General features: G+C 42.7%; 1 protein-coding gene across 2 annotated transcripts in view; it reads left to right on the top strand.

The window, feature by feature from the left end:
- Window positions 1-10,284, top strand: part of YPEL2 (yippee like 2) — a 99,449-nt gene extending 89,165 nt beyond the window's left edge. The window contains exons 6-7 of one of the 2 annotated variants that reach the window (XR_006793275.3): window positions 3,800-3,872; window positions 4,991-10,284. The gene's annotated coding sequence lies outside the window, so the exon portion shown is untranslated. Of the gene's footprint in view, window positions 1-3,799 lie in introns of both variants that reach the window. The other variant, XR_008507191.2, reaches the window with a different exon arrangement.
- Window positions 10,285-14,766: the final 4,482 nt, after the last annotated feature.

The following is a 14,766-nucleotide window of genomic DNA, read 5'->3' as shown; positions in this document are numbered from 1 at the left end:
ATCATATTTCTTTTCTGGAATCTCCAGTTGACCTGTGCGGCTCCACGAAGCTGGCGGGACAGCTTTCCCTCGGGCATCCGGTGGAGGCGCTCTTACACTCTCATTTCATGCCCACTGTGTTTCACCCCTGGGTCAACTCTTTGGGTTATCAGATATGTGTGTGAAGAAGAGAGGGATACAATCACACCAGCTCATTTGGAAAATAAACACTGAAACTGGATTTCATTTTCTGTGCAATCACTTTGGCTTTGAAACTAAATCTGGACGTAAAGACGGGAACAATACAAGTTTCCAATTTTCATGTTAATTCCTGGCCCTCGAGGATGATTAACTATCTAGAAACTGAAAACACGGTTTGGACTAATCTTTTATGAGATCTGATTAAGAGCTTTACAGCGAAGATTTGCACCACATTAGAAAGGCTCAAACAATTTAGGAGAGTGCACATGTAAGGAATTTCCTTTTACCCGATTATAAAAGAAGAGCTAGAAATCACAGCCAACTGCACAAGAAAGGAAAGGGTAAGGACCGGCCTATTTGATCCCAAGGAAAAAAGTTTGCATGTTGGTGAGCACATTTGAAGACTTCCCTTGAGAACCCCTGTCGAAACCAAAAGACATAACGTGATGAGGTTACATGCATGTGGAGTCACAGCAGCATGCGATGTGTTGTAAGGATCCAAGGGAAGTCTGGGGACCTGCATAAAATCATAAAATATCTGTAGGCCACTGCTTAGGATTTACACTTTGCCTCCTCCTGGGTTTTATCCTGATCTCTCCACTTGAAACGCCTTCCCCTGTCCTTTTCCCTCTCCATTAATACATGCTTATCAAAATCTCTCCACCCAACACCTCACAGACTGACACCTCTTAGCCATAATCGTTCTTTGCACCCTTTCAAAATGTGTGTGTTTTGGATGCCTGGGTGGCTCAGTCAGTTAAGCATCTGCCTTCGGCTCAGGTCATGATCCCAGTGTCCTGGGATCGAGTCTCGGGTTCCCTACTCCCTGGGGTGTCTTGCTTCTCCCTCTGCCGGCCACTCCCCCTGCTCATGCTCTCTCATTCTCTCTGATAGATAGATAAATAAAATCTTAAAACAAAAACCAAAATAAAAAACACCACAATGTGTGTATTTTATATGTCCTAGGTCAGCCTACCTGGCGTTAATGATATATTTCTTAGTGGTCACTTTCAAGACATTTTTCACATGTGTGGTTTGTGCTCTTAAATCAGTCCATAAGTTCTTTGAGGTAGGTACTATTTGAGGGTGTATTTCTGTAGGGTGTCCTAAAGCTCAAACTTTAATATGCATGGGCCTCGATAGGGGATCTTGCTAAAATGAAAATGCTGATTCAGCAGGAATGGGATGGGGCTGAGATTTTGCATTTCTAAGCAGCTTCCAGGTATTGCTGCTGGTTGGAGGACCACCGTTTGAGTAGCAAGACCCTAAAACACCCAGGATGGTGCCTCAACATAAACAAGTAAAACTTTTTATTGGTAGTAGTTCCAGCCAAATTTCTCCTGTGAGACCCTGACCCCTTCAAGTAAATGCTACCTCACGATCAAAGGTAAGTCCTCTTCCCTTGGGTCATGACACTGCCCTCTAAACTAACTGAAGCCTGAGGACATGATTCTGTTATAATGCAATTGTTTGAATTTGTGTTTAAATTCGAGCAGTATGAGTGGTTTTACTAATGTCATTTGAGGGGACTGGTGAATTATTTGGGTGTGCATGGCCCAGCCCTGATACGCTAGGCCACTCTTGATAAGAGCCACAGTTAATACTAGCTGATCCCATAAACTAGAGCCCACACTAGCCTGCATAGAGTGTGGAGAGCCATAACTCGCCTTCTGGATAAGGGGCCCTCACTTTTCTCCCAGATGGGTTAAGTAGGTGGAGGCCAAAACCAAGCTTACTTTTGTTGACCTGTGTCCAGTTAAGTCTCTGTTTCCTGTAAGAAGTCCTGCTCAGTCAGAGGCCAAAAACCCCACCTTAGTTTCACCTTCAAAACTAGGAAAATCAGTCTTTGACTATACTAAGCAGACTTCAGTAAATGCTTTTGAACCAGGAGGTTCAGACCAGAAGGATTGGCGGGCACGAATGAAGCTACAGAAATGTCTGACTGGTCTCATGACCTGGCACCGATAGGAGGCCAGTCCAGCCTCTCAGGACCTCGGTTTGCTTATCAGCATAATCAAGGTGTTGGACTGGAAGCTTCTTATCAGGGCTAAGAGTCTGTGGTTCTGATCACCATATCAGGGAAAGGCCGGGGAGACAAGAATTCCACACTTGGCTCCGTGACAGCAGTGTGCCTGGGAGCCTCTTGGGGGGCTCTTCTCCTCTTGCTGGTCTCAGCCCCAGTGCTTGTCCTAACCAGGCACTAAGTCACCCTTTCCTAGACAATTGGGTGCCTCACATCCGCCAGCCTGGTGTAGAAAGGCTTGAAAAGATATACCCTATGCTGCCACCTATTGGCTCCGATTCTCTCCAGGCGATTCTTGAGCACCATTTGGATGTTCCGGAATCTCTAGGCCCTCTATAAAACACAATCCACCAGCGATGAGAACCTAAGGTGAGAGAATAAACATAGGGTACCTCCAGGGGCCACCTCATCACGGGAATCAGGGACTATGACTGTAAGAACCATAACTTTTTTTTTTTAACTTGGTGATTTCCTCCTTGTTATTTCCTGTCTGTTGCCCTGTAATGATTAACAGTAAAACTCTAAAAACAAAAAGGGCCAAGGTGTTTGTTTTCAAGGGCAGCAAGGAAGCAAGGAACTGGGGGAGACAGCACTCCAGGGGCTGGGGTAAACAACTCCAGGGGATGGAGTGGGTGGAAGGAGCTGAATAGCTGGAAGGAAAGCAGGTTGAGTCCTCAAGCTCATTTGAAAAAGGAAAGAGGGGGTGGGATAAAGTTGTGTTCTAGTGGGAATGAGGGTAACAGTCTTAATAGCGTTGTCATTCTTTCCTGTTTTGTCTTCTACATCTGTACCAGTCTATTTTCAATTTTTTTTTTTAATTTTATTTATTTATATGAGAGAGAGAATGAGATAGAGAGCATGAGAGGGGGGAGGGTCAGAGGGAGACCTGCGGAGCAGGGAGCCCGATGCGGGACTCGATCCTGGGACTCCAGGATCATGACCTGAGCCGAAGGCAGTCGCTTAACGAACTGAGCCACCCAGGCGCCCTGTACCAGTCTATTTTCAATCCAAGAAGATGAAGCTGTAGACTAGTGTTCTAGTTCAGGGGCCTTTGTAGGAAATGATACTCCTAGAGTGAAGATCCCAAATACAAAAGTCTAAGGTACCTGGCTGGGGTCAGCCATGGGTAAGACTATCGCGAGTGGGGGACTGTGGGGAACTGGGGAGCACTTACCCCATCTGGGGAGGCAACAGCTGCTCAGCCCTAGGTGGTTATGGCCCTAACCAAATTGTATGCTCACATTGCCTGATCTTTCAAATCTTCAAGAGAAGCTGGAAATTTAGATTATTATGTGAAGTCTCCTTATTTTTAAATGTTGGCAGCTAATGCTACTTTTAAAACAAACAACAGCAACATTGTGTGGGCCAAATAAAACGTGTCAATGAGACATATTTAGCCCAAAGGCCAACTCTTTGAAAACTTGGACCTAGAGCAGTTTGCATTCTGGAATCTCAAAGCGTTAAGAGGCTCCTTGTGAGGCATATGGTCTGTCAACAATAGCAAACTACAATCAAACAAGCAAATGTCAGATAAATTGGGGAAGTATTAAATGCTTTGTGTTTAGATTTGTTGGTTTGTTGATTTATCATATCCAGGTGAAAGCTTTGAATACATTCATTCAATGAATCAAGAAGCATTGATTGAGCACCTAATATATGCTGAGTAATGGTAAGTAAAACTTTTTCTGTAAAGGGCCAGATAGCAAATATTTTAGGCTTTGAGGGCCAAATCGTCTCTATCACAACTACTCAGCTCTGCCAGTTGTAGTTACAAAGCAGCCTAAGACAATACATAAACAAGTGGTGTGCTGTGTTCCAATAAAACTTTATTTACAACAGACAGCAGTCCAGATTTGGCCCCTTGGCTATAGTATGCCTATCTCTGATCTAGAAAATCTTAGGGAATTTGAAGCCTAATGCAACAGTTTTCTCTAAGGAAATCTACATGTTTATGCTTTGCCTATTCAGACAAGGAATTAGGGTGATATCACTATGATTTTAAGTTATATTTATAAGTAGTTTACCCCAAATATTACTCTGTTATCATTTAGTATAATACAGGCTATCATAATTATTCTATAAACATTAACAAGTTACCATACACATTGGAAATAATGCTGGTCCAACCAAGCTACTGAAGTTAGTTTGGCAAGACTATCTGAATATGAATTTAATTTAGGATAATTTTTCAGAAGGAGAACCATTTACGTGAAAGAGTACTGAATAGTTGACTGAGCTAGTTATCTTAATGGTGTGATTCAATTCCTGTTTTGACTGCATGTGAAACTGTTGTGAAGAGATAACATAAAGCTGAGCAAACCTGCTTGTCCTCTGAGTCCTATGGGACTTACTAACTACTTGGAACTTTCAAAAAGTTGTTATAAAGAGAACAAATGAAGAATATATCACTTTTATCTTTCTATTCTCAGTGAAGTAATAGTACATAGAAGATGCTCAAAAAATTTTTGCTTTATAAATGGAAGGCAACAGACTTTGGTTGGCCATGGTAACTTATTTAGATGTCACTTTTGTGAAATATTCACTAAAGATACCTAGCTATTTACAAGCCTGTAGATACTGTGTTTTGGCGCCCAAAAGCTCTTTGTAGCTCCCTTCTCCTTCACTTTCTTCTACTGTAGACTGCCTTGCAGGGAAAGGGACCATGATGTTCCAATTCTGGCCAACAAGATATAAACATAAGGATCTGCTTGGGGCTTCTGAGAACATTTCCTGATAGGGACTGATTCAGTTTGACCTCTTATCCCTTCCCTCTTCTTCCTGACACAGATACAATACCTTAGAAGTGCAGTAGCCATCTTAGAATGGGACAAAAGCGACAGACTAAGGATGGTGAAGTAAAAAAGAAAGAAGAAGCCTTGACGACATCATTGAGCAGCTGCATTAGCCCTGAACTGACCACATTTGGGTTTATTACATGAGAAGAAATTTAGTCCCCGGGGGGTAAAGCCATTGTTTGGTCTTCTATGACTTGCAACCCAACCCAATTCTATCTATTTGGGGGCTCCAGATCCAGAATTTGGAAAAAACCTGTATAAAAAAAAAAACTAGCTTAAAATGTCAAGGAAACCACCAAAAGGCCGAGATTTTTCTTGGCTAAGAGGGAGTAGGCAGATAACAACCAAATGCAAAATAGAGTTTCCTTCTATTCTTTTTTTTTTTTTTTAAGATTTTATTTATTTATTTGACAGAGAGAGACAGAGAGAGTAGGAACACAAACAGGGGGAGTGGGAGAGGGAGAAGCAGGCTTCCCGCTGAGCAGGGAGCCCGATGCGGGGCTCGATCCCAGGACCCTGGGATCGTGACTTGAGCCGAAGGCAGACCCTTAACGACTGAGCCACCCAGGCGCCCTGAGTTTCCTTCATTCTTACACTCCATCAGCATTGCTCAGGAGATGAAATTTCCAGCATCCAATGCAGCTGTATTAATTTTCTGACTTCCTGTGCCACTTTGGAAAGTTGGGTTAAAGACATTTAAAATCTTGTTATAAACTCAAATAATATATAAAGATCAAAATTCGTTTGTATACTTAGGAAGAAGTCCTATTACAATACATCAAGTTCAAAGAAAATGTTTTACAACATAGCTTCTAAGAGTATCAAAGGTATTGTCAACAGATTGTTTCTGAACTTGTTTTAGGTAGCAAACACTTTATGCCAACAAACTATCCAAAAAGTATTTAATAATATATGAATATGGTCTACTTTTTAGAGTTTCATGGCCCCTAAACCATCATATTTTGTGACATATACATTAGCTTTTTTTTTTTTAAAAGATTTTATTTATTTATTTGAGAGAGAGTGAGTACATGAGAGGGGGGAGGGTCAGAGGGAGAAGCAGACCCCCCGCCAAGCAGGGAGCCCGATGCGGGACTCGATCCCCGGACTCCAGGATCATGACCTGAGCCGAAGGCAGTCGCTTAACCAACTGAGCCACCCAGGCGCCCTATACATTAGCTTTTAAAGACCTTTGAAATCTTGGATTTTAGGAGCACCCAGTTGCCAAAATTTGGGCAATTTGGGCATCAAAAAATTAATGATGGTAATGGATTATAACACATTAAATGAAATGTAAAAATATCTATGAGTTCACAGTGATTCAAAAGCATGCCAGCTAGTAAATGTAGATGAATAAGGGAGTTTGCAACTGCCAATATAGTAATTGCTTCAGTGTACCACCATTAACAGATGCTAAAGCTATTGAGTGAAAGGATGTTAGGGAACAAAATAATCACATGGCTTCAAAGTAGCATCTCAGAGATCAGTTAATAATTCCAAAAGGAAGATGTACCTTTACCATGGTGAGACCTGGTAGACATACTCTTCCAAGCAGTCAAACTTCGGCATCAGCAATGGTAAGACGATGGGCACTGATCTTACACACTAAGAGGTACACAACACCCCCTAAGCAGAATTCTTTCCTGAATCTAAACAAGGAAATAGTCAGGCAAATCCAGAATTTGGAAAAAACCTGTATAAAAAAAAAAAAAAACTAGCTTAAAATGTCAAGGAAACCACCAAAAGGCAGAGATTTTTCTTGGCTAAGAGGGAGTAAGCAGATAACAACCAAATGCAATGTGTAAATCTTCATTAGACTGCACCTTAGAGGAGAAAAAAGTCTGCTTATGAAAGACATTTTTAAAATCTTAAAAAAAAAAAAGGGACACCTGGGTGGCTCAGTCCATTAAGCATCTGCCTTCGGCTCAGGTCAAGATCCCAGGGTCCTGGGATCGAGTCCCGCATTGGGCTCCCTGCTCAGCGGGGAGCCTGCTTCTCCTTCTGCCTGCCGCTCCCCCTGCTTTTGTGCTCTCTCTCTCTCTCCCTCTCTCTGACAAATAAATAAAATCTTTTTTTTTAAAAAAAGACAATTTTAAGACCATTGGAGGAATTTGAATATAGAGAATATATTCAATTGCATTATTGAATTAATGTTAATTTTCTTAGGTGTGATAGTAGTGGTATTGTGGTTATTTATTAGAATGTCTTTTTTCTAGAAGATCCATATTTTAGGCATTTAGGGGTAAAGTGTCATGATGACTGCATCCTACTTTTTTTTTCTTTTTTTAAGATTTATTTTTAGGGGCACCTGGGTGGCTCAGATGGTTAAATATCTGCCTTTGGCCCAGGTCACGATCTCCAGGTCCTGGGATCGAGCCCTATGTCGGGCTCCCAGATCAGCGGGGATTCTGCTTCTCCCTCTTCCTCTGCCTCTCCCCCTCCTTGTGCTCTGTGTGTGTGTCTATCTCTCAAATGAATAAATAAAATCTTCAAAAAAAATTTATCTTTAAGTAATCTCTACACCCAACATGGAGCTCGAACTTACAATCCTGAGATCAAAAGTTGGGGAATATTGAAGTGGAGACTTAGATACATAAATGAAAGGAGCACAAAGATTGGTTTAAGGGGTATTGAGATAATGTCCAAGTTTTCTACACTATTCTAGGATATGCTGGTTTGGTTTCACCTGGAGAATCCTGCACCTCTTTATCACACAAAGTTGTATCGCAGGCAGACTAGGCTGAATCCCACCCAGGGTGATCACCTGTCCCGGTTTGACCAGGACCAAGGGATTTCCCAAGAATGGGACATTCAGTGCTAAAATTGGGACAGTCCTGGGCAAACTGGCTCTAAGGTCACCCTAATATTTCTACTTACCACCTATGTGACCTTGAGCAAATCATTTAGCTCCCCAGAGTCTTGGTTTCCTCATCTATAAAAAGGAGATTACATATGTGCTACAAAATGGATGAACCTTGAAAATATTATGCTAAGTGAAAGAAGTCAGACACAAACATCATATATTATAGGATGATTCCATTTATATGAAATTTCCAGGATAGGCAAATCCATAGAGACAGACAACAGATTAGTGCCTGCCAGAGCCTGGAGGGTATGATTGCTAAGGGGTATGAGATTTCTTTTTGGGATGATGAAAATGTTCTAGAATTAGGTAGTAGCAGTTGTACAGCCCTGTGCATATACTAAAAAAACCACTGAATTGTACATTTTAAGAGGGCAGATTTTACGATATATGATGATCTCTCAATAAAGCTGTTATTTAAATAATTGAGTAACACAGCATCACCAACAATTCCACTCTTAGGAATAGGTAAATCTATAGAGACAGAAACAAAATTAGCGGGGCGCCTGGGTGGCTCAGTCATTAAGCGTCTGCCTTCAGCTCAGGTCATGGTCCCAGGGTCCTGGGATGGAGCCCCGCATCGGGCTCCTGGATGCTCAGCGGGAGGCCTGCTTCTCCCTCTCCCACTCCCTCTGCTTGTGTTGCCTCTCTCGGTGTGTATCTCTCTGTCAAATAAATAAATAAAATCTTTAAAAAAGAAAAAGATTTTATTTATTTATTTCACAAAGAGAGAGAGAAACAAAATTAGCGGTGACCTTGGGCTGGGAGGAGTGGAGGAAAATGGGGAGTGACTGCTCCTGAGAGTGGGGTGTCTTTTGGAGGGATGAAAATGTTCTAAAATTGATTGTGGTCATGGTTACATATCTCTGTCAGTATACTAAAAACTAATGAATGGTACACTTTAAGATTTTATTTATTTATTTGAGAGAGAGAGAGATCAGGAGCAGGGCAGGGTTGGGGGAGAGAGAGAGAGAGCATGAGTCGGGTGAGGAGCAGAGGGAGAGGGAGAAGCAGGCTCCCCGCTAAGCAGGAAGCCCGATATCAGACTTGATCCCAGGACCCTGGGATCATGAACTGAGCAGAAGGCAGATGTTTAACCAGCTGAGCCACCTGGGGGCCCCATTTGTTGTTTGTTTGTTTGTTTTTAAAGATTTTATTTATTTATTTGAGAGAGAGAGAATGAGAGACAGAGAGCACGAGAGGGAGGAGGGTCAGAAGGAGAAGCAGACGCCCTGCCGAGCAGGGAGCCCGATGCAGGACTCGATCCCGGGACTCCAGGATCATGACCTGAGCCGAAGGCAGTCGCTCAACCAACTGAGCCACCCAGGCGCCCGTGGGGGCCCCATTTGAATGGTATACTTTAAATGGGTGAATCGACTTGCATGGTATGTGAATTATAGCTTGATAAGGCATTAAACAGGTAATACGGTAAAAGTATTTTAGGTTAAACAAAGGAGATTATAATACCTATGTGAGGTCTAAATGAGTCTTTGCTCTCATAACGCTCACACCCCCTCCCAAAACACACTATCACACCAAATCATCATTGTGTAGGCTTTTTTTCTTGCCCACTGAGCTGAGAACCGTTTGATAACAGAAACTTTCTAATTCACAGAGGGCCAGTTTCCTGGGCATGGAACCTACTCAGTCACACAAGACCCCTACTCAGAAGAGCCCCACATTTGGTTTAACGCTCTGCTGTCACTGTCTTTTTTTTTTTAAGATTTTATTTATTTATTTGAGAGAGAGAAAGCACAGGAGAGGGGGGAGGGTCAGAGGGAGAAGCAGACTCCCCGCCGAGCAGGGAGCCCAATGCGGGACTCGATCCCGGGACTCCAGGATCATGACCTGAGCCGAAGGCAGTGGCTTAACCAACTGAGCCACCCAGGCGCCCTGCTGTCACTGTCTTGAAATTCTTAATATCTGAATGAGGTGCAGGCGACCCTCATTTCCATTTTGCACTGGGCCCGGCAAAGTTTGTAGCTTACTGAATCCACCTTTGTACCCCCAACATTTAGCATAGTACTGATGCTCAGTGGGTGTTCTCTATCCCAATCCCAGTGCCCTGAGACTTTGCTCAGAACAGCTCATTGACTTTCAACACCGATTTATCCAGAGTCTCCTACGTGCCAGGAAGCGTGTCAGCAGCTGGGGACACCGTGGGGAGCCAAAGCAGGCAGCAGGCTGCGGCAAGGGACTGGCTCAGAAGGAGGCTGTTCCCGCAGGTAAATGTGCCCACCTAACCACTTGTCTCAGACAGCAGTGACAACGTTTGACTCATTTGTACTTTCAGTTCAAGAAAAACACGTCACCTTGGGATCCGATTTTTGCAAGTTCTGCTTTATCACAGGAACTAGAAGACTCTGATGAATGAGGATGGGACTTCAGTTCTTTTCCATGGTGTGAATAAAAAGTTGACTCTGCCTTTTTTTGGTCTGTCCCAACACAAGACCCCATACTTTAAGATAGATGAAGAGATCTGTCAGCACCTTTTAATTCCATTTAGTTCCTATGTACAAAACACTAGGCTAGGCCTTGCTGCTGCTAGGAAGATTGCAGCTAGATCTTTTTAAGCTTGTCACACAAGCTCTTTGGGTAGTGATTCCGGTGGGCTACAGCATCATGGCAAGTCAGCAGAGAGCAGCTTGAGTCAAGACTCTGAAATTCCTGATATACCTGCCTTCCACTTGCTAGATGTTCTTAATTATGGTGAATTCCAGGGGCAATTCCTTAATCTCTCTGAACTTCAGTTTTCCAATCAGTTCATTGAAGGCTGGTGTCAAAGGGCTATAGTAAAGATTAAAAGAGATAGTGCACGCCTAACTTTTGGCATGGTGTCTGGCACTTAGTAAGAAAGCCACAATAAAAACAAAGGCTAAAACATCCTGTAAAACTGTGTTGTTTTACATCTTAATGGCTAAATAGGACTGTTCCTGGCATACAGCCACACATCATAAAATACTTCCGCCTGCAGCTGCTGTTCCACCAGCTAGAGGTGAAGGCAAACAGGTCTGACCAGTATCTCCCTAACTCTTTAAAGTCAGTGAGGTCCTCGTCCTCCCTCTCAGCCTTGGTGGGGACCCCACACCTGGCTCCCACACTCCTGGGTGCAGTATCTGTCTGGAGGAAGGCTAAGCGAGGGGGGCTGGAATGCCTGCAACGGCTGGAGGGGCCACCGAAGGGCAGAGTTAGACCTGTCCTGGCATCTTTAGCTTCTTTGGAACCTGGAGCCCACACCTCCCTAGCACAGTCTGCTCACTGAACACCTAAACACTTGGGTTCTCTCCCACCACCACCCATCATTGGTCAGTCATCAGAAATGGCTGGAAGGCAGCTTTCTTCAGCTGAAGAAGGGCAATTCTTAGAGAAATGCTCATCTGAGAGCTATCAGTTGACTCTCCCAGCAGGTGAGAGAATGACTGCCTCCATCCTGAAGCAGGGAATCTAGGGAGGCAGCACGTCACAGCATCCATGACAACAATCAAATGGTAGGAATTTCTGTCCCTATATCCCAGTCATTTCTAGGACTTCTGAAACGAGGATGAGCTGGGGGGAGGATAGAGAATCATGAGATATGCCATCAAATTTCATAGCCGGTTGTCTGGGAAAGTTCACTGAAAACTGCATGTAGTACAGTTATGTGTTCTTAACCAATCTTAGAGTTGATCCAAGCAAAAACTTTCTGAACAGATCTACAAAAAGTACAAAGAAGTCTTTATGTAAAATATCTACCAATTACAAGATTGTGTTTGCTTTCTTTTAAAATCTTCATTGTTGTATAGGCATAATGTTCACATAATCAAAAAACAGCAACAAAAAGGACTTGGTTTCTGGAAATTGACAGGACTGGGTTTGATCCCAGCTCTGTAACTTATTCTCTGAATGACTTCTATATAGTGACCTGTGTAGTGAAAACAATATTACCTAACACACCGGATTAATAAGAAAATGTACCTGGAGTACCCAGCACATTCAAATTTCTTTCTTTTTTTAATTTTTTTTTTAAGATTTTATTTATTTAGGGCGCCTGGGTGGCTCAGTTGGTTAAGCGACTGCCTTCGGCTCAGGTCATGATCCTGGAGTCCCGGGATCGAGTCCCATATCGGGCTCCCTGCTCAGCAGGGGGTCTGCTTCTCCCTCTGACCCTCCCCCCTCTCATGCTCTCTCTCTCTCATTCTCTCTCTCAAATAAATAAATAAAATCTTAAAAAAAAAAAAAGATTTTATTTATTTATTTGACAGAGAGACACAGCGAGAGAGGGAATACAAGCAGGGGGAGTGGGAGAGGGAGAAGCAGGCTTCCCGCCGAGCAGGGAGCCCGATGCGGGGCTCGATCCCAGGACCTGGAATCATGACCTGAGCCGAAGGCAGACGCTGAACGACTGAGACACCCAGGCGCCCCACATTCAAATTTCTTAATAAATGTTTCTTCTTCTTCTTCTTTTCCTCCTCTTTTATTATTATTTATTCTGCATTTCCCTGTCTGAGCACAAGAAAAAATACTGGGTTCTTACTCTCTAATAATCCACACATATAGTCTATTTTCTAGCACATTGATGTTGGGTTTTTTTTTTAGTATTTAATGAAATTCTCATCCTATATCCATTTTATGATGTTCCCACCTCTGGCCCTAATTTGACAATGCAGTGAGGCCTCTTTGTTAACGAATTTTAGTGTCATTTGAAAAATATGTTTACTAGGAAATCTCTTTAACTGACCTCAATTCTGTGGGCTGTTGTATCTCTTAACACTGAGTAAACAATGGGGAGATTTAAATCACTTGGCCCACTCACCAGTGAAACTGTTTTCAAAGATCATCTACATTTCATTTCCCCGGTAAGTAAAAACTATGTCGGCTGAGAAGATCATAGCCCTATTTGGGAATGTCCTTGAGATCTTATATATGGCCAGGATTAACCCTAAAGGCAACACTCACTGTTTGAGAGGCCTTGTGCCATATAAATGAATCAAACACAGATCTTATCTTCAAGGAGTTGGAAATTGCATAGAGATACGACATGTATATAAAGAAATTAATACAGGATGCCTGGGTGGCTCAGTCGGTTTAGTGTCTGCCTTTGGCTCAGGTCATGATCCCAGGGTCCTGGAATTGAGTCCGCCTTGGTCTCCCTGCTCAGTGGAGAGCCTGCTTCTGCCTTTAAAAAAAAAAAAAGAAGAAGAAGAAGAAAGAAATTAATACAACATAGAAAGCAGTAAATGTCCATTATGGACATTTGGGTCAATGTTTGTGTTGCCCCAAAATTCATATATTGAAATCTTAACCCCCAATGTGATGATATTAGGAGGTGGGTCTTTGGGAGGTGATTCAGCCCTCACAATTGGGATTAGTTCCTATAAAATTAGTTCCCCAAAGAGGTCTCCCACTCCTTCTGCCATTAGAGGACACAAGACAGTGGCCATCTATGAACAGGAAGTAGCTTCATCAGACCCTGAATCTTTTGGCAGCTTGATTTTTTTTTAATTTAATTTAATTTTATTATGTTATGTTAATCACCATACATTACATCATTAGTTTTTGATCTAGTGTTCCATGATTCATTGTTTGTGTATAAAACCCAGTGACCATGCAATATGTGCCCTCTTTAATAGCCATCACCAGGCTAACCCATCCCCCCAGCCCCCTCCCCTCTAAAACCCCAGTTTGTTTCATGGAGTCCATAGTCTTTCATGGTTCGTCTCCCCCTCCGATTTCCCCCCTTCATTTTTCTCTTCCTACTTTTTTTTTTTTTAACATATAATGTATTATTTGTTTCAGAGGTACAGGTCTGTGATTCAACAGTCTTACACAATTCACAGCACTCACCATAGCACATACCCTCCCCAGTGTCTATCACCCAGTCACCCTATCCCTCCCACCCCCCACTACTCCAGCAACCCTCAGTTTGTTTCCTGTGATTAAATATTCCTCATATCAGTGAGATCATATGATACATGTCTTTCTCTGATTGACTTATTTTGCTCAGCATAATATCCTCTAGTTCCATCCACGTCGTTGCAAACGGCAAAATTTCATGTTTTTTGATGGCTGCATAATATTCCATTGTATATATATACCACATTTTTTTAAATTTTATTTATTTATTTGAGAGAGAGAATGAGATAGAGAGAGCATGAGAGGGGGGAGGGTCAGAGGGAGAAGCAGACTCCCTGCTGAGCAGAGAGCCCGATGCGGGATTCGATCCCAGGACTCCAGGATCATGACCTGAGCCGAAGGCAGTCGCTTAACCAACTGAGCCACCCAGGCGCCCTATACCACGTCTTCTTTATCCATTCACTGTTGATGGACATCTTGGCTCTTTCCATAGTTTGGCTATTGTGGACTTTGCTGCTATAAACATTGGGGTGCATGTACCCCTTCGGATCCCTACTTTTGTATCTTTGGGGTAAATACCCAGTAGTGCAATTGCTGGGTTGTACAGTAGCTCTATTTTCAACTTTTTGAGGAGCCTCCCTACTGTTTTCCAGAGTGGCTGCACCAGCTGGCATTCCCACCAACAGTGTAGGAGGGTTCCCCTTACTCCACATCCCCGCCAACATTGTCGTTTTCCTGACTTGTTAATTTTATTGGCAGCTTGATCTTGAACTGCCCAGTCTCCAGAACCATGAGAAATAAAATTCTGTTGTTTAAGCCACCCTGTCTATAGTATTTTTGCTATACCAGCCTGAATGGACTAAGACAGTATCATAAGACAAATACAGAAAAAAAAACACAAGTTCAGGAAAAGATTTATTTCTGATTGAGAAAGTTAGGAAGGGCCTTGTGGAAAAGGGAAACCTCATACTGGCCCTCATGCTTGGGCCTAGAGAGATGGGAATAAATTGGACATGCAGGAATAAGAGTGATCTTGGAAAGAGAAAGTTACTACCAGTATTAAAAAAAAAAAA

Source organism: Mirounga angustirostris, unplaced genomic scaffold (genome assembly GCF_029215605.1).
Source record: "Mirounga angustirostris isolate CCGP_5_RB_7025 unplaced genomic scaffold, mMirAng1.0.hap1 SCAF_17, whole genome shotgun sequence".
In the NCBI taxonomy this organism is placed as follows: Eukaryota; Metazoa; Chordata; class Mammalia; order Carnivora; family Phocidae; genus Mirounga; species Mirounga angustirostris.
Note: the sequence above shows the minus strand (reverse complement) of the source record. Positions and strands in the feature narration are given on the sequence as shown.